The 13266-nt window shown below is 41.7% G+C and overlaps 1 long non-coding RNA gene across 1 annotated transcript; it reads left to right on the top strand.

The window, feature by feature from the left end:
- Positions 1–332: 332 nt before the first annotated feature.
- Positions 333–7245, top strand: LOC119718182 (uncharacterized). The gene is made up of 3 exons (XR_005268952.2): positions 333–374; positions 3157–3302; positions 6127–7245. It is a non-coding gene; the product is annotated as an uncharacterized lncRNA (long non-coding RNA).
- Positions 7246–13266: the final 6021 nt, after the last annotated feature.

The following is a 13266-nucleotide window of genomic DNA, read 5'->3' as shown; positions in this document are numbered from 1 at the left end:
ATTCATGTTGATGTTACCCTTCCCTCAGCCTTCTCCCCCTCGCAGCACTTGATGCTGTGCTGAACATTGCATATGTTTGAAAAGCTTACTTTGCTGAGAAAAACACAAGGTTTTCCTCTGTGAACTGGCTGTGCCAGGACACCAAGAATGGCTCATTGGAGTTTCACATCAAGCTGTGTAATTACTACCCAAGTTATGAAAGTAATGCATACTAGAATATTGAATATTTGCTATTGTAAACTGTTGGAAGCCATCATAATAAGATTACAAGCTGTTCTTCCATTCCCTTCTTACTTTTGCTATTTTTTTCTCCTTGTTTTATGTTGTTTATCTGTAGGCTTAAGAAAGAATCCAGAGGAATTGCAGTTTCAGAGGTCAGTGCAATAAATTAATTAAAGAAGGTGTGTGGCTTTGGTGGGGCGACAACATGAGCGTAACAGTGAAATCAGCTCCTCAGAAACTGTAAATCATCATTGCTCCTGCAAAATCCACTCTGGTAAATATAGCAGTTGGGAGCTCATGCAGGAAAATAGTAAAGACACTAAATTCATTTCCAGACTAGTCTTCATTGTAAAAATCTGATAGTCAAAAATTTCTTTGTTTTAATGCATGGTTTTATCAACAACCCGCCCACTAATAATGAATTTGGGGAATGTACTTAAATGCATGTTTAAATATAGTTGTATTCAAAAGAACATGAGACATTATTTTAATTTCCACTGAAACTACATGTAGTAGTTGAGGTTGGAGATCTCTGCTCAAAGAAAGGTCAATGAGAGCAGGTTGCTCAGGAGCAACTTTTACTCATTTAATATAAATTTCTGAATGAGGACTTCAACTTTTTCTTTATATTTCGGAGATGAATGGGACAGGAAACAGGAAAATATCCCATTTTCCACCTTTCATCTTAAAGTCCATTGCCCATGACAAATACAGTGATGTTTCAGCTGATTTGCAGACTTCATGTTTTACTGCCACGAGTTAGCAATCCTAACTCTTCAATAACTTGGAAAAAGAAAACCCCAAAAGACTTGCTATGAAAAAAGCAACCCTTGTTTGAAATTTTAATGTTGGACTCAAACCATTCAATGCCTCACTTTGAGTTTTAGTCTAATTCTGTACTGGCACAGAGGCCAGTATAGACATGTCAATGTGAAGTCTAGGGGGACCAAAAGTCATCAGAAGCTGATCATGCCATGTCTGTATGAAAAATGGTGGAATTTGAGACCACCTCAGAAATGAGAGGTGGTCTCAAAGAGGCTGTGAAATCACATCTTCAGAGATCTTCAAAATTAGGCCGAGAAAGACCCTGAGCTACCTGATACAGTTTAGAAGTTAGTCCTGTTTTCAGCGGAGATTTGGTCTTACCAGAACCCACATTGCCGTATCTCTTGTTGATGGTGCTTGATGGCGCTTGTTGGCTTAATACCTTCTCAGTCGAAGCTTCACACCAAAGCTGAAAGTCTGATTTTTTGCAGACCTTTGTTTTTTGAAGTGCTTAATGTCCATTTGATCTCTCCTGCTCTCTCTGAAGGAAGGCAAGCTGGCTGGCAGTGCACTGCAGGGATTGAGGGGGCTGAAGAAGTGGAACATAAACTCCAGAATATTGTCTGGACTGGCTCAATGTGCCATCAGGTGTGAGGTTTGGATAGAGATTTGTGGAGTTTGATGCCTTGCCCAGACAGAGCTTGAGTTCAATCACTTAAAGGCATGTCCGGCTAGACACAGCCATTGTGTTGAGTCCTGGAACATGAATATCCTGTGTGCTTTCAATAAGAGCCACAAAAGTGTTTGGTTTTACAGGTCACTTCATTTGTTTCTGGCCTTTGCCTATGATAAATAGCTCCATCTATTGCACTGGGCTCTTACAGGCATGTTTGTTCATGCCTGTAGGCGTTCAGATCTACCTGAGATGGTTTTTGCAGTTTGGCCTGTGTGGTCCAATGCCCAGACTGGGAAGACACGCTTTGTGAGCTTGGCACAAGTGGGATTTGAGTGCCCTCCGGGCTGCCCATTAGACAAAGCCCACAGTGGAGAGCATATATCTTAGCAGTGGCATCAAGAGGTTTTATTTGGAGACAGGCTGAGATTTAGAGTGTCACTTTTGACAGTTATAAATGAAGCTGTTTTCTCTTTGCACCGTTATTTATGCTGTGATAATATTGCATCAGTAAAATACACCACTCTGGCAGTGTCAGCTCATGATCCCACCTGTCTAGGGCTGTGGCCAGAGCTCCTCCATCACAGTTGCTCCATGACCTGAGCTGTCATTATTGTGTTAAGTCTCTTCTCTACTCACCACCGCTAGCTTCAAAACTCCCAGCAGGACTGAACCCCAGGTACCGTCTGTGTTTGTTTCCCATGTTATAATCTCCTGGATGGTCACCTGCGATACTCCTGCACTGGAGTTTATTTTTTGGGAGCAAAAAGACCAGTAACACAGAGGATGTCTGTCTCCTTTGTGCAAGTCTCCATTATTTATACAGCAATGACACTTTTTGGGCAACAGTCAGCAATTGAGCTAGTGAGCAGACAGCCTGGGGTCACTCCCAGAACAGCGGCTGCAAAAATGTGCAGAGTTTTGCAGCTGTGCCAATGTGCACAGCGGCCTGTCAGTGCCACCCTGCCTCCTCCGGAGATCAGTGCCATCACCCCAGCAGCTGAGATGCAACACATCCCCTTTTTGGCAACCTCTTTGAGGGGGGCTTGTGTCCTCCTGCCCACCGCAGAGCTGCCTTCATCAGGAAAGCGGGATAGGTAGCAAAATACAGCAGTTCTCAAAGGCGTGGAAAAGCCAGAATAATCCTACCTCAGGCTTGGCAAGGCACAGCATTGCAGCACATTCCTTCATCATTGTAACTGTGGGCTGGGGCTGTATGGCCAGACGATGTTGGCAAGGCAACAGAAATTCAGTTTGTGATTTTTGGTGGGGGAATAAAGATTCATACCACCAACTGTAAACTCGGGGTGGGGGAATTTTAGGAGAGCAAAAATGTCCTGACTTTAGACTGTGCCAGAAATTAATATCCCAGTTCTTGCCCAAAGTACAGTATTGTCTTTCCAGTATAGTGAGGGCCTAAAAATTACTTCTCATCTGAAAAGAATAATGTCTCTGAGGCAGCATATCCGATTAGACTTGGATGGCTTTGCCTTTAGGTACAGGTGTCTTGACTCTGTTACTGAATCCACAAGGTGGAAGGAGTCCAAGGCTGAATGGAGCATCATTCCCCAGCAACTCGTACCAGATGTTAAAGAAATGAATAGAAATGAAAGTCAGCATTCCCTGGGATGAAAGTATCAAGGTATTTCCTAGGCTTTTGTTTCATTGTTTGAGAGTTTTTATGTGTCCTGTGTTTTGGTTATTAATGGTTTTTCATTTCAGTCTGAGAGGCAGGTGGACAGTTTGTGCTATAGGTGGCTGTTATTAATTAAAACTGATGATTTTAAAACCAGAAGAGGTGAGTCCAGTCAAAAGGATGAGTGTTAAGAGAAGAGGGGTGGTTAGTGTAGAGCCCTTGGTGTCTGATATGCTGCCAACAAACCTGTCATGTGCAGGCTTTGATGGTCAGCTGCAGTAGGACAGCTTCAGATTCTGCTCCACAGCTTCTTTACACCAGCCCCACCAAGGCTTCACATACACGTCTTAATTTTGAAAAGCTGTCATACTTTCCATGACATTTCTGAAATACTTTTTCTGCTGATCTTCAACTGGTTGTTACCACATTGTGGGTGCTTCTTGTGGGCTCTTTAAAAAAGCTTGGAGTTACAAGGTACTTCTGGTCCAATTGGCCCTTCAAACTAACCAAAATTGTTTGAGAGAATCTTGGGTAGAATTCACTGGGGACTGAGCAAGTATGTCATGACTACCCTTAGACATAATTGTAAGTGCTTCTGAACCAGTATATTCCTGAATGCAGCATCCCACCCAGAATATAGGAAAGGAATGTATTGACTATGAGATAAAAACCTAAAAATGTGCTATTGAATTCTCTATTGTGATTCAGTTACCATAAACAGTAATTAAATAGCTATTGGGCTATCCACTGGCATGAGGAACATTGCATACTGTTATGTTTTCCACAGGCAAAGAGCCAAGCTCGGGCCAGAGTTAGTCTTGATGCCTTTTACTTCATGCAGAGGGAATTGCAAATATGAGGCTTTCCTTCAGAGTCCTGCACTGAACACCCCCATGGCATCTCCCATTCAAAATCGAGATACCTCGAGGAACTGCGTGCTACGAAGTGGGAACAGACAAATGACAGGTCTTTGGGGAATTCCATTGTAAGGGGTGCTCCTTCTCTGGCACGTGTCACAGCTCGGCCAGGTGGTGGGTGAATGCCCAACCTCTGCAAAGAAAAACAGCAGAGCCCACGGCCACATCCCAGCAAAGCAATAACTTCTGTTTACTTAAACTTTTCTCCTCCTGCTTTTCCCCTGCAAACATCCTCTGACTTGAAGAGGCCTCCAGCACTTTGTACTGAGAAAGGAGAAGGGAAAAGGTAACCTGGCTTTGCGATAATCTTTTGGGAGGATGCTGCTGAAGTCATTATTCCTCCTGCCTCTTCTCTGAATTTTCTGAGTCTACTGTTTCCAGCTTCAAGGGTAACAAGAGAAGTTCCAGCCCTCAAATGAATAGCTTAAAAGTAATTCATTTTTAAAATCTAGTAAGTTTTGTATTCTTACAGGATGGTGTCTTTTCCATGGGGAAGTATTAGCTCCCATTTTTTAATTATTTTCTTTTAAAGGCAAGGAAGACCCTCTGCAAAGGAAAACAAAATGAAATAAAACTAACCAAACAAAAACCCCAAATCTATACAGTAAGTGTCAGTTTTCCCGGAACTTACGCCAACATGCCAGGGGTCCTGAAGCACATGGAAATACCTTAAGAAGTGATGACTGCAGGCATCTTTTCCTCCTATTTTTCACTGGTGGGTTTGCTCCCTTGTGTTTGCTGCAGATGAAGGGTCCATGCAGTCCCCATGCAACAGGTTCTGATGGTTAATTGTGAAGGTGGGGTGTGAAAAGACTTTGCTCTCATTGGGGCACTTAAAAATATTCTGAATATAGATCCATTTCAAAATCTGGATGTGAAGTGTTGAAACACTTCCTACCCTTGTGCTGAGTTCCTATAGAATGGAACAAGTTACTGTAAAGTGTCAACCAGGCCTGAATTCTGCAAAGTTCAGTCCCGAGCATGTTCAGACATCCTGGAGGGACACTGAGGCTTTGGGAGGTGGTGAGAGCAGAGTGAAGAGCTCAAGCTCAAATTCACTGCTCTAGTTGCTGTTCTCTGCACCACTTCCTTGTGCCTGTTGGTGAATCAGTTGACAACATTTATGTGTAAAGGTGCTACAGTGAGAGGGATTGTATAAATAGATTAGACAGAGGTTCGCTTAAAATCAGCTGGCAGGCTCTGAAGGTTAATAGTCTCCATCCCGAACAACTGTCTGAGTAATCAGCTCATATAAATCTCAGCTCCGTGTTCACTGCTACTCCAGCTGACGTTTCAGTAGGACGATTATTTATTTCAACAGACTTCTGGAGGAGAGCTGTGAAAAAAAAAAAGATGAAAGTACAAAAAGTACAAAAAAAAAAAAGGCAGAAAAAAGTAGAGGATGCAGCCAAGACATCAGTGATAAAGTGGAGCAGAAGAGGCAGCCGGAGCCTTGGACTGCAGCGCAGGACATTATGTGCTAGAATTGGGAGTTGCTCAGAGATCAATATTTGCTGTCCTGCCAGCCCACATGCCAAAGGACTGTGTCACAAAAGAGGAGAAAACGCATCACGTAAATCTGTGGAAAGTGAGCGATAGGGTGTGAAGTGCAGATAACGGGATAATGTAATAAGTCTATAAAAGAAGATACACTGTGATTTAAGATAACAGATTATTTGGTGGGTGATTTTTTTCCCCCCGCATCTGCCTTTTGCTTGTGTTCCTGTGCTCTGCCAGCCACTTCTTCTGTGCTTCAACCTCACTTTCTTCTAATATTTCCGGGGCCTTGCAAAGAAGAGCAAAACTTGTTATTGCCCTGGCTGATTATGCCAGATTCTTTGTAGGACCTGTCTCAGAGTAACCTTCTGTACCGTGCAATGGATTATGAGGCCATTTGTCTCTCTTCTGCCTAGGTTTTTTCACTGTCATGGATAGAAGAGGCTCTGGGAAACTGCCTTGTTTTCTCCCATATGAAGCTGGAGGTGGATGAAGGCTGGGAAATCTTTGTCTCTGTATCCAGACTGAGATGCCTGTTAGTGCAGCTCAGCAAGGGATGAAGGTATCTCTTCCCCTTGTCCAGGAAGGCACCGTGGGCGTCAAAGTGAGTCCTGGGATCACACAGCTCCTGACCTACCACAGCTACACACCACCCCACTTATTCAGGGGTTGCAAATGGCTTACTACACAGCTATAAATTCCAGATTTCTCCTCTACATATTGGATTGCTCATCAGTTATCTGGATGGCCCAGTGGCAGCACAGTCTGGTTTATTCTGGAGCTACTCAGAACTTATTTCATATGTCAAATGTTCATAACTGTTCAGACTTTGGCAGGTTTTTGGTTGTCTGATTCATATGGATATTTGTTTTTGGCCATAGATTTAGCTTGCTCAGAGTTTTTATGAGGTCTGGTGGAGGCTTCTGTGTTACTCTTTGGCTTACAAACCTAATTTTGATGTGATGATTAGATGATAAAAAGTATTTCTCCTTGCTTGGAAGATGCTACCATATGAGGGCTATGGGACCATAAACTCATTCCTAGGATAACGTCAGGCTATAAACTACAAATTAGTTGTCAATGTAAAGAAATACTCCTACCCAACCAAACCCAGGCCTTGCCTGTAATCTTCCAGGGAACAGGGGCAAATAGATGGTAACCCCAGCAAAGAAACACATGGTGAGACAGTCCCAGGAAGTTCAGGTAAAGGAAAGTGTCAGCAGTCTGCTTTGATTCACTGGGATCTAGGGCACATCAGCTGTTTCTAATAGTGAATGCTGAGCCTTAGCAAAACCTTGAAATTCATTTTTGAGTGTGTTTAGTGTCTAGCCAAGGAACTTCTTTTTGCTAAAACTTTTCCACTATAACTGGCAGAAATGCAACTGATCATAACTGCATATGAAAGATTGCACAACACATCTCCCTGTGAGCCAGAAACAGGGAAAAGTCAAAGAGCATCCCAGATATATTACAGTGAGCATTTAGATTAAATGGTACCATAGCCATGTATACCTGTCCTGAATGTCCCCAAGTACTGAATGTAAGGACTGTGGTTCACTTTTAAGTCTTTCAAGAATTACCATACAAATATCAAGAAGTCCAGCTACAAAAGATGGACCTTTTGTTTGTTTTAGACATTACTCATCTATGGTATTTCTTCTGTGGGTAGGAGAATCTTTCCTGCAAAGTTTGCTGTATCCTTTTCTTGAGTAATTATTGCAGACTACCAGAGCTCCTGTATATTTGTGCTGGGTAATTTGTTGGCTGCTTTATAGTGCAGAGAAATTTAGATGAGATAAGGCTCTGACCCCATGCAATTTAGAAGGATCGTGACTACTGCTGCCTCGGCACAATTTTAAAACCAAAAGAAAGATTTATACTAGGTTTTAGAGAATAATTTAATGATTTAATTTTGTTAGTGTTTCCCCTTACTCACCAGGCACAGCAAAATTTGAGTAGATAGCCCATATCTGTGTCCCTTCCCCATCCTTCCCAGCTGGCTTTTGTTCCCAGAAACACAAAAGTAGTCTTTTGGGAGAGGAAGAAAGAGAAGCTAACACCAACAAGATAATCATAGTGGGGGTACTTAGGGCAGAATAATATTTTAAGGTAATAAGTAAAACAAAGATGTACATCAGTTGAGTGAATCAAATCATCGTTGGAGAGGATGAGTTCTGTTACGTTATTGAATGAAACTTATCCACGAAGTTTAAATCAGTGATGTTTGCTACTGCAACTCGCTTTCTGTGGCAGGTTTGTGTTATTTTTCGGATTATATATTTTTCCCTGTTGTTCCTGTTAATACCAAATTTATAGAAAATATGGTGGGTTTTTGTTTGCTTTATTCTTGGACTTGTTCTCAAGTAAAGGGAAAGAAAAGAACAGAATTTTATACAAATGCTTGCTGAAATTTACAGCTGAAGAACATTTGATTTGAAGTTTAGACATGTAATGCTCTCCATAAGTTACCTACTATAAATTTGAAACTGATGTTATAGTTTTGATTACACATTTTTATGATGCATTTTGTGCCTCATTTCCAGACAGATTTATAGCCCTTACAGAATACTAAATGAGTGACTCCACATGCTTCATGTCAACAAGTTCTCTTTATTTTTATTTTTTCCCTGAAACTTCTGCTGGTTAAAATTAAGCTTTATTGCAGTCAAAGTACATTTGTTCTAGTCATTTTTGAAAGGCTCTTGTTCATCACAGGGAATCTGGTGAAAATGACCAAGGGTTTTGACTCTAGAGATAGCTAGCAGTGAATGAGAGCTGGTATCCATACTTCCAACACTGAACCCAGGTCCTCATATATGTGTTGAATTGACCACCTGAGTTTTGACATGATTAAAGAGCAAGGCAAAGCCTATCTAACCTACAAAATGTCCTTTCCAAAATAATCCAGGCAAGAGAAACAGAGAGAGGAGAGAACAATGTCGCCCTTTATAGGCTAACAGATGTGAAACTATCTCCAAATAGCAGAGTAGCCAACAATAACCTATAACAAATCATGAGCTGTTGGAAAGAAAAATCTTTACACTGGGCTTTGAATAAATTCTGTGGCTGGGATACAAGTACAGATTTTGCCCAAGAGTTCTGGCTGATGCTTTTGCCTTTGACGGGTCCCTAGGAAGGTCCCATCATTATCCTTGCATCATCCTGTACCACCCAAAAGTCTGACACATGTCAAAGCCAGACATGGTAAGCAAAACATTATATTTATTTATATTTATTTCTGAATAAACAGAAGTGTGTTTATATTCATTTCCAACACCCTCAAGAGCTTACAAGGTCTGACTAAGGCTACCAGGACAGAGCTACCCTCAGGCATATTTATAAACACGGACATGCAGACACAGGAGGTAGCTGCCCAGGATATCACATCACTGCTTGATCTAACTACAAGGTCAGCGTGTGCTTCACATGCATTACTGCACCTGACTCACACAGGATGTGGCTTTTTTTGCAGGCTTGCCCTTGAGCTCATAGTGTGGAAATTTGTTATTAATCCCTAAAGAGGAATAAGCATCTCCCCTGGGTGTTGTAAGGATGGTAGCAGTATCAAGCCTGAAATGAGTGGCTGAACCAGACAGAGGAAACGATAATGCCTTGAGTAGGCCATGCAGGGGGTACGTGTTACAGCCTGGTGGCAGAATAATCCATCTCCCACCCTTCATGCGAGGGGAGAGACAGGCATATTGCTGAAACCTGCTGCAATAATGTACCCCTGAAGGGTCCATCAGACCTTTAGAGGATGGTGGCTGGATGGAGACAGCAGGCTCCTCAGCAAAGCTTTACCTGATGTGGTTGGTGAGGCAGAAAATGTTTCCAGTGTGTCAAAGTGCCCAATTTATCCTGGGTGTAGTCCTTGTTATCTAAACCAAGAGCGTGCTTGGAGGCAGCAACAGTGGAAGGATGTTGCAGATGGTCATCAAATGTGCATCAAATGCAAAACACACCTGAAGCCAGTAGTGGTAAGCTCCCTGTCCAATGGAGCTGCTCACCAAGAACAGGGGTAGGAGCAGCTGGTTTTCAGGGTGCTGCTTCAGGAGCAGAGATTTACACAGTGCTTGACAAAAAGTCTATTTCAACAGCTCCTGTTTGCAGCTGGTGTGTTGTATGGAGGCAGCCACTGCTCAATTGCTTGTTTTCCAGCCCCACACACTTCAGTTTGGCTCTGGAATCAAGTGCCCAGGGATGTGGGGAATAGCCCCTGTTCAAGGACAGAACATCTTGTCAAAATATTTTCTTTCTATAAAAATGACAGGGGCTTTTTTTTAAGGCTGTTGCCTGCCAGTTCATGAAGCAGAGCTAAGAACAAATTCCTCATGTGCAGCATATTTCTTTTTACGACCTGAAAAGCAGCACGGAGAGCAGCTTACAGATTTTCTTCAGGCTCTGCTGATTTATCTCACACCCAGCCTCCGTCCCTAGGAACAGTCTATCTTATGGTTTTTATTTTGTTAAACCTGGCCTTTTCATAGATACTGCCTGCCCATCCCCTCGCTACTCTGCATCAAACCCACGAGAATCACTTCACGTGGGTTATCATCTCATGTTGCTTTGATGATGGGCTGTCAGGGGCAAAGAGAGACTGGGCCATCTTCACCCAAAACTGACTTTTAGACAAAACTGACTTTTAGACCTTTGTGTCTCCATATTGTGAGGAACCTTTGGCTTTGTAACTCCAAAGGAGGATGGTAACTCCATCCTCCTTTGCAGTAGCCTGCCCTCATGTTCCTCTTTGTAAGGCTGAGTATGGGATTTTTCAAACCCTTTCCTTCAAAAGGTTGTCAAAACCATTAAAAATGCTTTGGAAACAGCTTGAAAACAAAAGGTTCTTTGTTTTCATCTCTGTGTTTTTCAACAAAGTTTCAGTCTTTTCCACAGCATGAAGAAGTGTTTTCAGTTCATTTCCCTAAAAGCTGTAATACCTTGCAGGTTCTCACTTTCCTTCAAATCTCTCTAAATAACATCTTGAGAAATTGTCCTTCTAGTGTTCTCCCCAGGAAGCAATGCATGTCTTTTTAAAAATTATTATTATTACTTATTTTTTATTATTTGTTTTAACCTAATCTAGTTTAAGATGTAAGTTCTTCAGGGTGAAGAAGAGGGCTACGTTTTGGCAGCCTTCATTTGATAATATTGACTTAATATGGGTTAGATCACCAAGAATGAAAACAGCAGGCAGTACTTTCTGTTCAATGCAAGTTCACGTTTAGGGAAGCCGTGGCTTTTAGTATTTTATATTCTAAAGAAGAGAATTACAGAATTACAGAATCTGGTGTTCCTCAACTCTTAGCTCTGTAATTGTCCATCAAGGCCAGATGCTTTCTGGGCATTATTTCTGTGCCATAAGTAGTGGTCATCTCCCCAACCAGCTAAGACCAGCTGCCTGAATCTATTGAGACTCCTGTGGTTTGTCCCTCATCCAAGAAGTCTTCTCAGAGCACTTGAGTGACCTGAAAATGCAAATGCAGGGTTGAATTGGTAGCATCCTGTGCTGGCTTAGACTTCCTCAGTGGCTGTCAGGGTAGACAAGGATATCTGCAGAAGAAAATTACCTCTTTTCCTGACAATTTCACTGAGTCTGTCACTGATTGTTATCTGAAAGCAGAGGCACTAGAATAAGAGCTGTTATGATTGCAGCCTCTGAGGTATGCAGAGGAAATGGTAAAATATGTATGCAAAATGTCTACAAGTGGAAGCACACCAAGAGCTATGAAAATGGGCAGGTGTTTATAAAATAATGTTTTTTGTCATTTACTTTTTGCCTACTTTTGTCTACTTCCTTGCAGAGATGGAGTTTTTGTCATGCTAATAGGAGCTCTGTGCACTTTTATTAAGGTCATAGAGTTAACATGATCCAAAACATTCAGAATTTGTGAACTTTTTACTTTTTTTAATCCTTTCCAGTCACTAAGAGAAAAATCATTACTCAAATCCAGCAGTAATAGAAGTAAAGGTGGTGTCGGTCTAGTCCGAGAAAGATAAATTTGAATTTGATTCCTTTCAGTGGTATTCTAGGAACAGTGGCAGAAATAACAGATCTGAGGATGATCATGCCTATTATTATGTGATTAAAATCCTATTTCTTTTTAAAAATGTCCCTGCTTTTTCAAAACAGTTTTTCCACAGAATGCTAGCAATATTTGATGATTTCCAACTGGAGGAATATATAAAATAACAAAGAATTGTTACACTTGATAGTGCTTCATGGCTGGTGGTCTGGCAGCTGTTCAGATGATACATTCGAACACTTAGATGAAAGCATCTTGGAGAGTTTTAAAAGCCTTTCTTAGAAATGGATATGTGTGTGATTCAGTTCACTTCTCTTCCTCAGCCATGACAAATAAGAGTTACCAGCGTCAGGATGAATAGTCCCGGTGAAGGGCAATGGCAGCTTGTTCAAAGAGGGTTTACAGCTGAAACCTGGAAGGAAAATACTGTCAGACCTGCCCTCGAAAGTGAAAATGTTCTCAAAGAGAGGGATGTGACATAAAAAGAAAACCCAGCATGTTTCCTGTCCTCAGGCCAAATTTTCCTCCTACCTTTGAGGAAGATTGACCCCTTTGGAAAAACTGCAACCCCATAAAGGAGCAATATCAGACTAGAATCAGTAAGCTTTTCCCTGTGTATGGAAATTTTGTCCATGGTCAGGGTAATTAACGGCCAATATAATTAATCTGATATTTTCAAATCAGCCGATGAAGACTGTAGGTAACAATTCCATGAGTAACTGCAGAAGGAAAGATGCACACTGTGGTGTTTGCTGCTAGATCTAATTTTCTGGAAACAATGAGTGGTGTGGCTTTTTCTGGGGAGAACTTAAGAGAAAGCTGGGATGAATGAACTATGAATTTAATAGAAAACCAGTAATAATACTATCTTGCAAGCAATTAAAGGGGCTACTTGTATTTAATAGACCTAATCTTGCTTCAACAGACTTCAAAAACTATCTGGATGTGTCTGAGTATTACCCAGAAAGACAAAATGACGAGAGAAAAGTGGATCAGACCTGTCCTTCCAGCACCAGATCTCCACAGGGGGAAAGAGAGGAGACCCAAGTGGTGGGCTATGGGAGGGTGCACACAGATGGTGGAAGTTGCTTTTGAAAGCCACTTGCTAGCAAAGCCAGAGCTTTTCACCATTACTGATGCCAATTCAAGCTTCATGTTTTCCTCAGTTCTATTTTTCAGTGCAGTCCAAAAGTCTATCAAGGTCTGTGGCTTAATTTTTCCAGTGGTTTGTCAGTATAAAAAGATGCCATTTCCACAGAGGCTGTTGTTCCCAGTGTAAATATGTTTCTAGGCACAGAGCAACATAATCCTATAGTGCAGAGAACCTGCAAACCCTTCTGGCAGTGTCTAAAGCAGCATAAATGCTCTGTTTCCATCCTTCCTATCTTTCTATTTATGGAAAAAGAAAAGATCATTTATCTCCTAGATTCACATAGGATTTGAGATAGTGAAGAACCATGGATTACTGCTTGGTAGGTGTAATTTCAGGAAAACAGCAGAGGTTGGGAAGAGACTGTGCCTCAGCAAAGAGCC

The sequence above is a fragment of the Anas platyrhynchos genome, chromosome 12 (genome assembly GCF_047663525.1).
Source record: "Anas platyrhynchos isolate ZD024472 breed Pekin duck chromosome 12, IASCAAS_PekinDuck_T2T, whole genome shotgun sequence".
NCBI lineage: Eukaryota > Metazoa > Chordata > Aves > Anseriformes > Anatidae > Anas > Anas platyrhynchos.
Note: the sequence above shows the minus strand (reverse complement) of the source record. Positions and strands in the feature narration are given on the sequence as shown.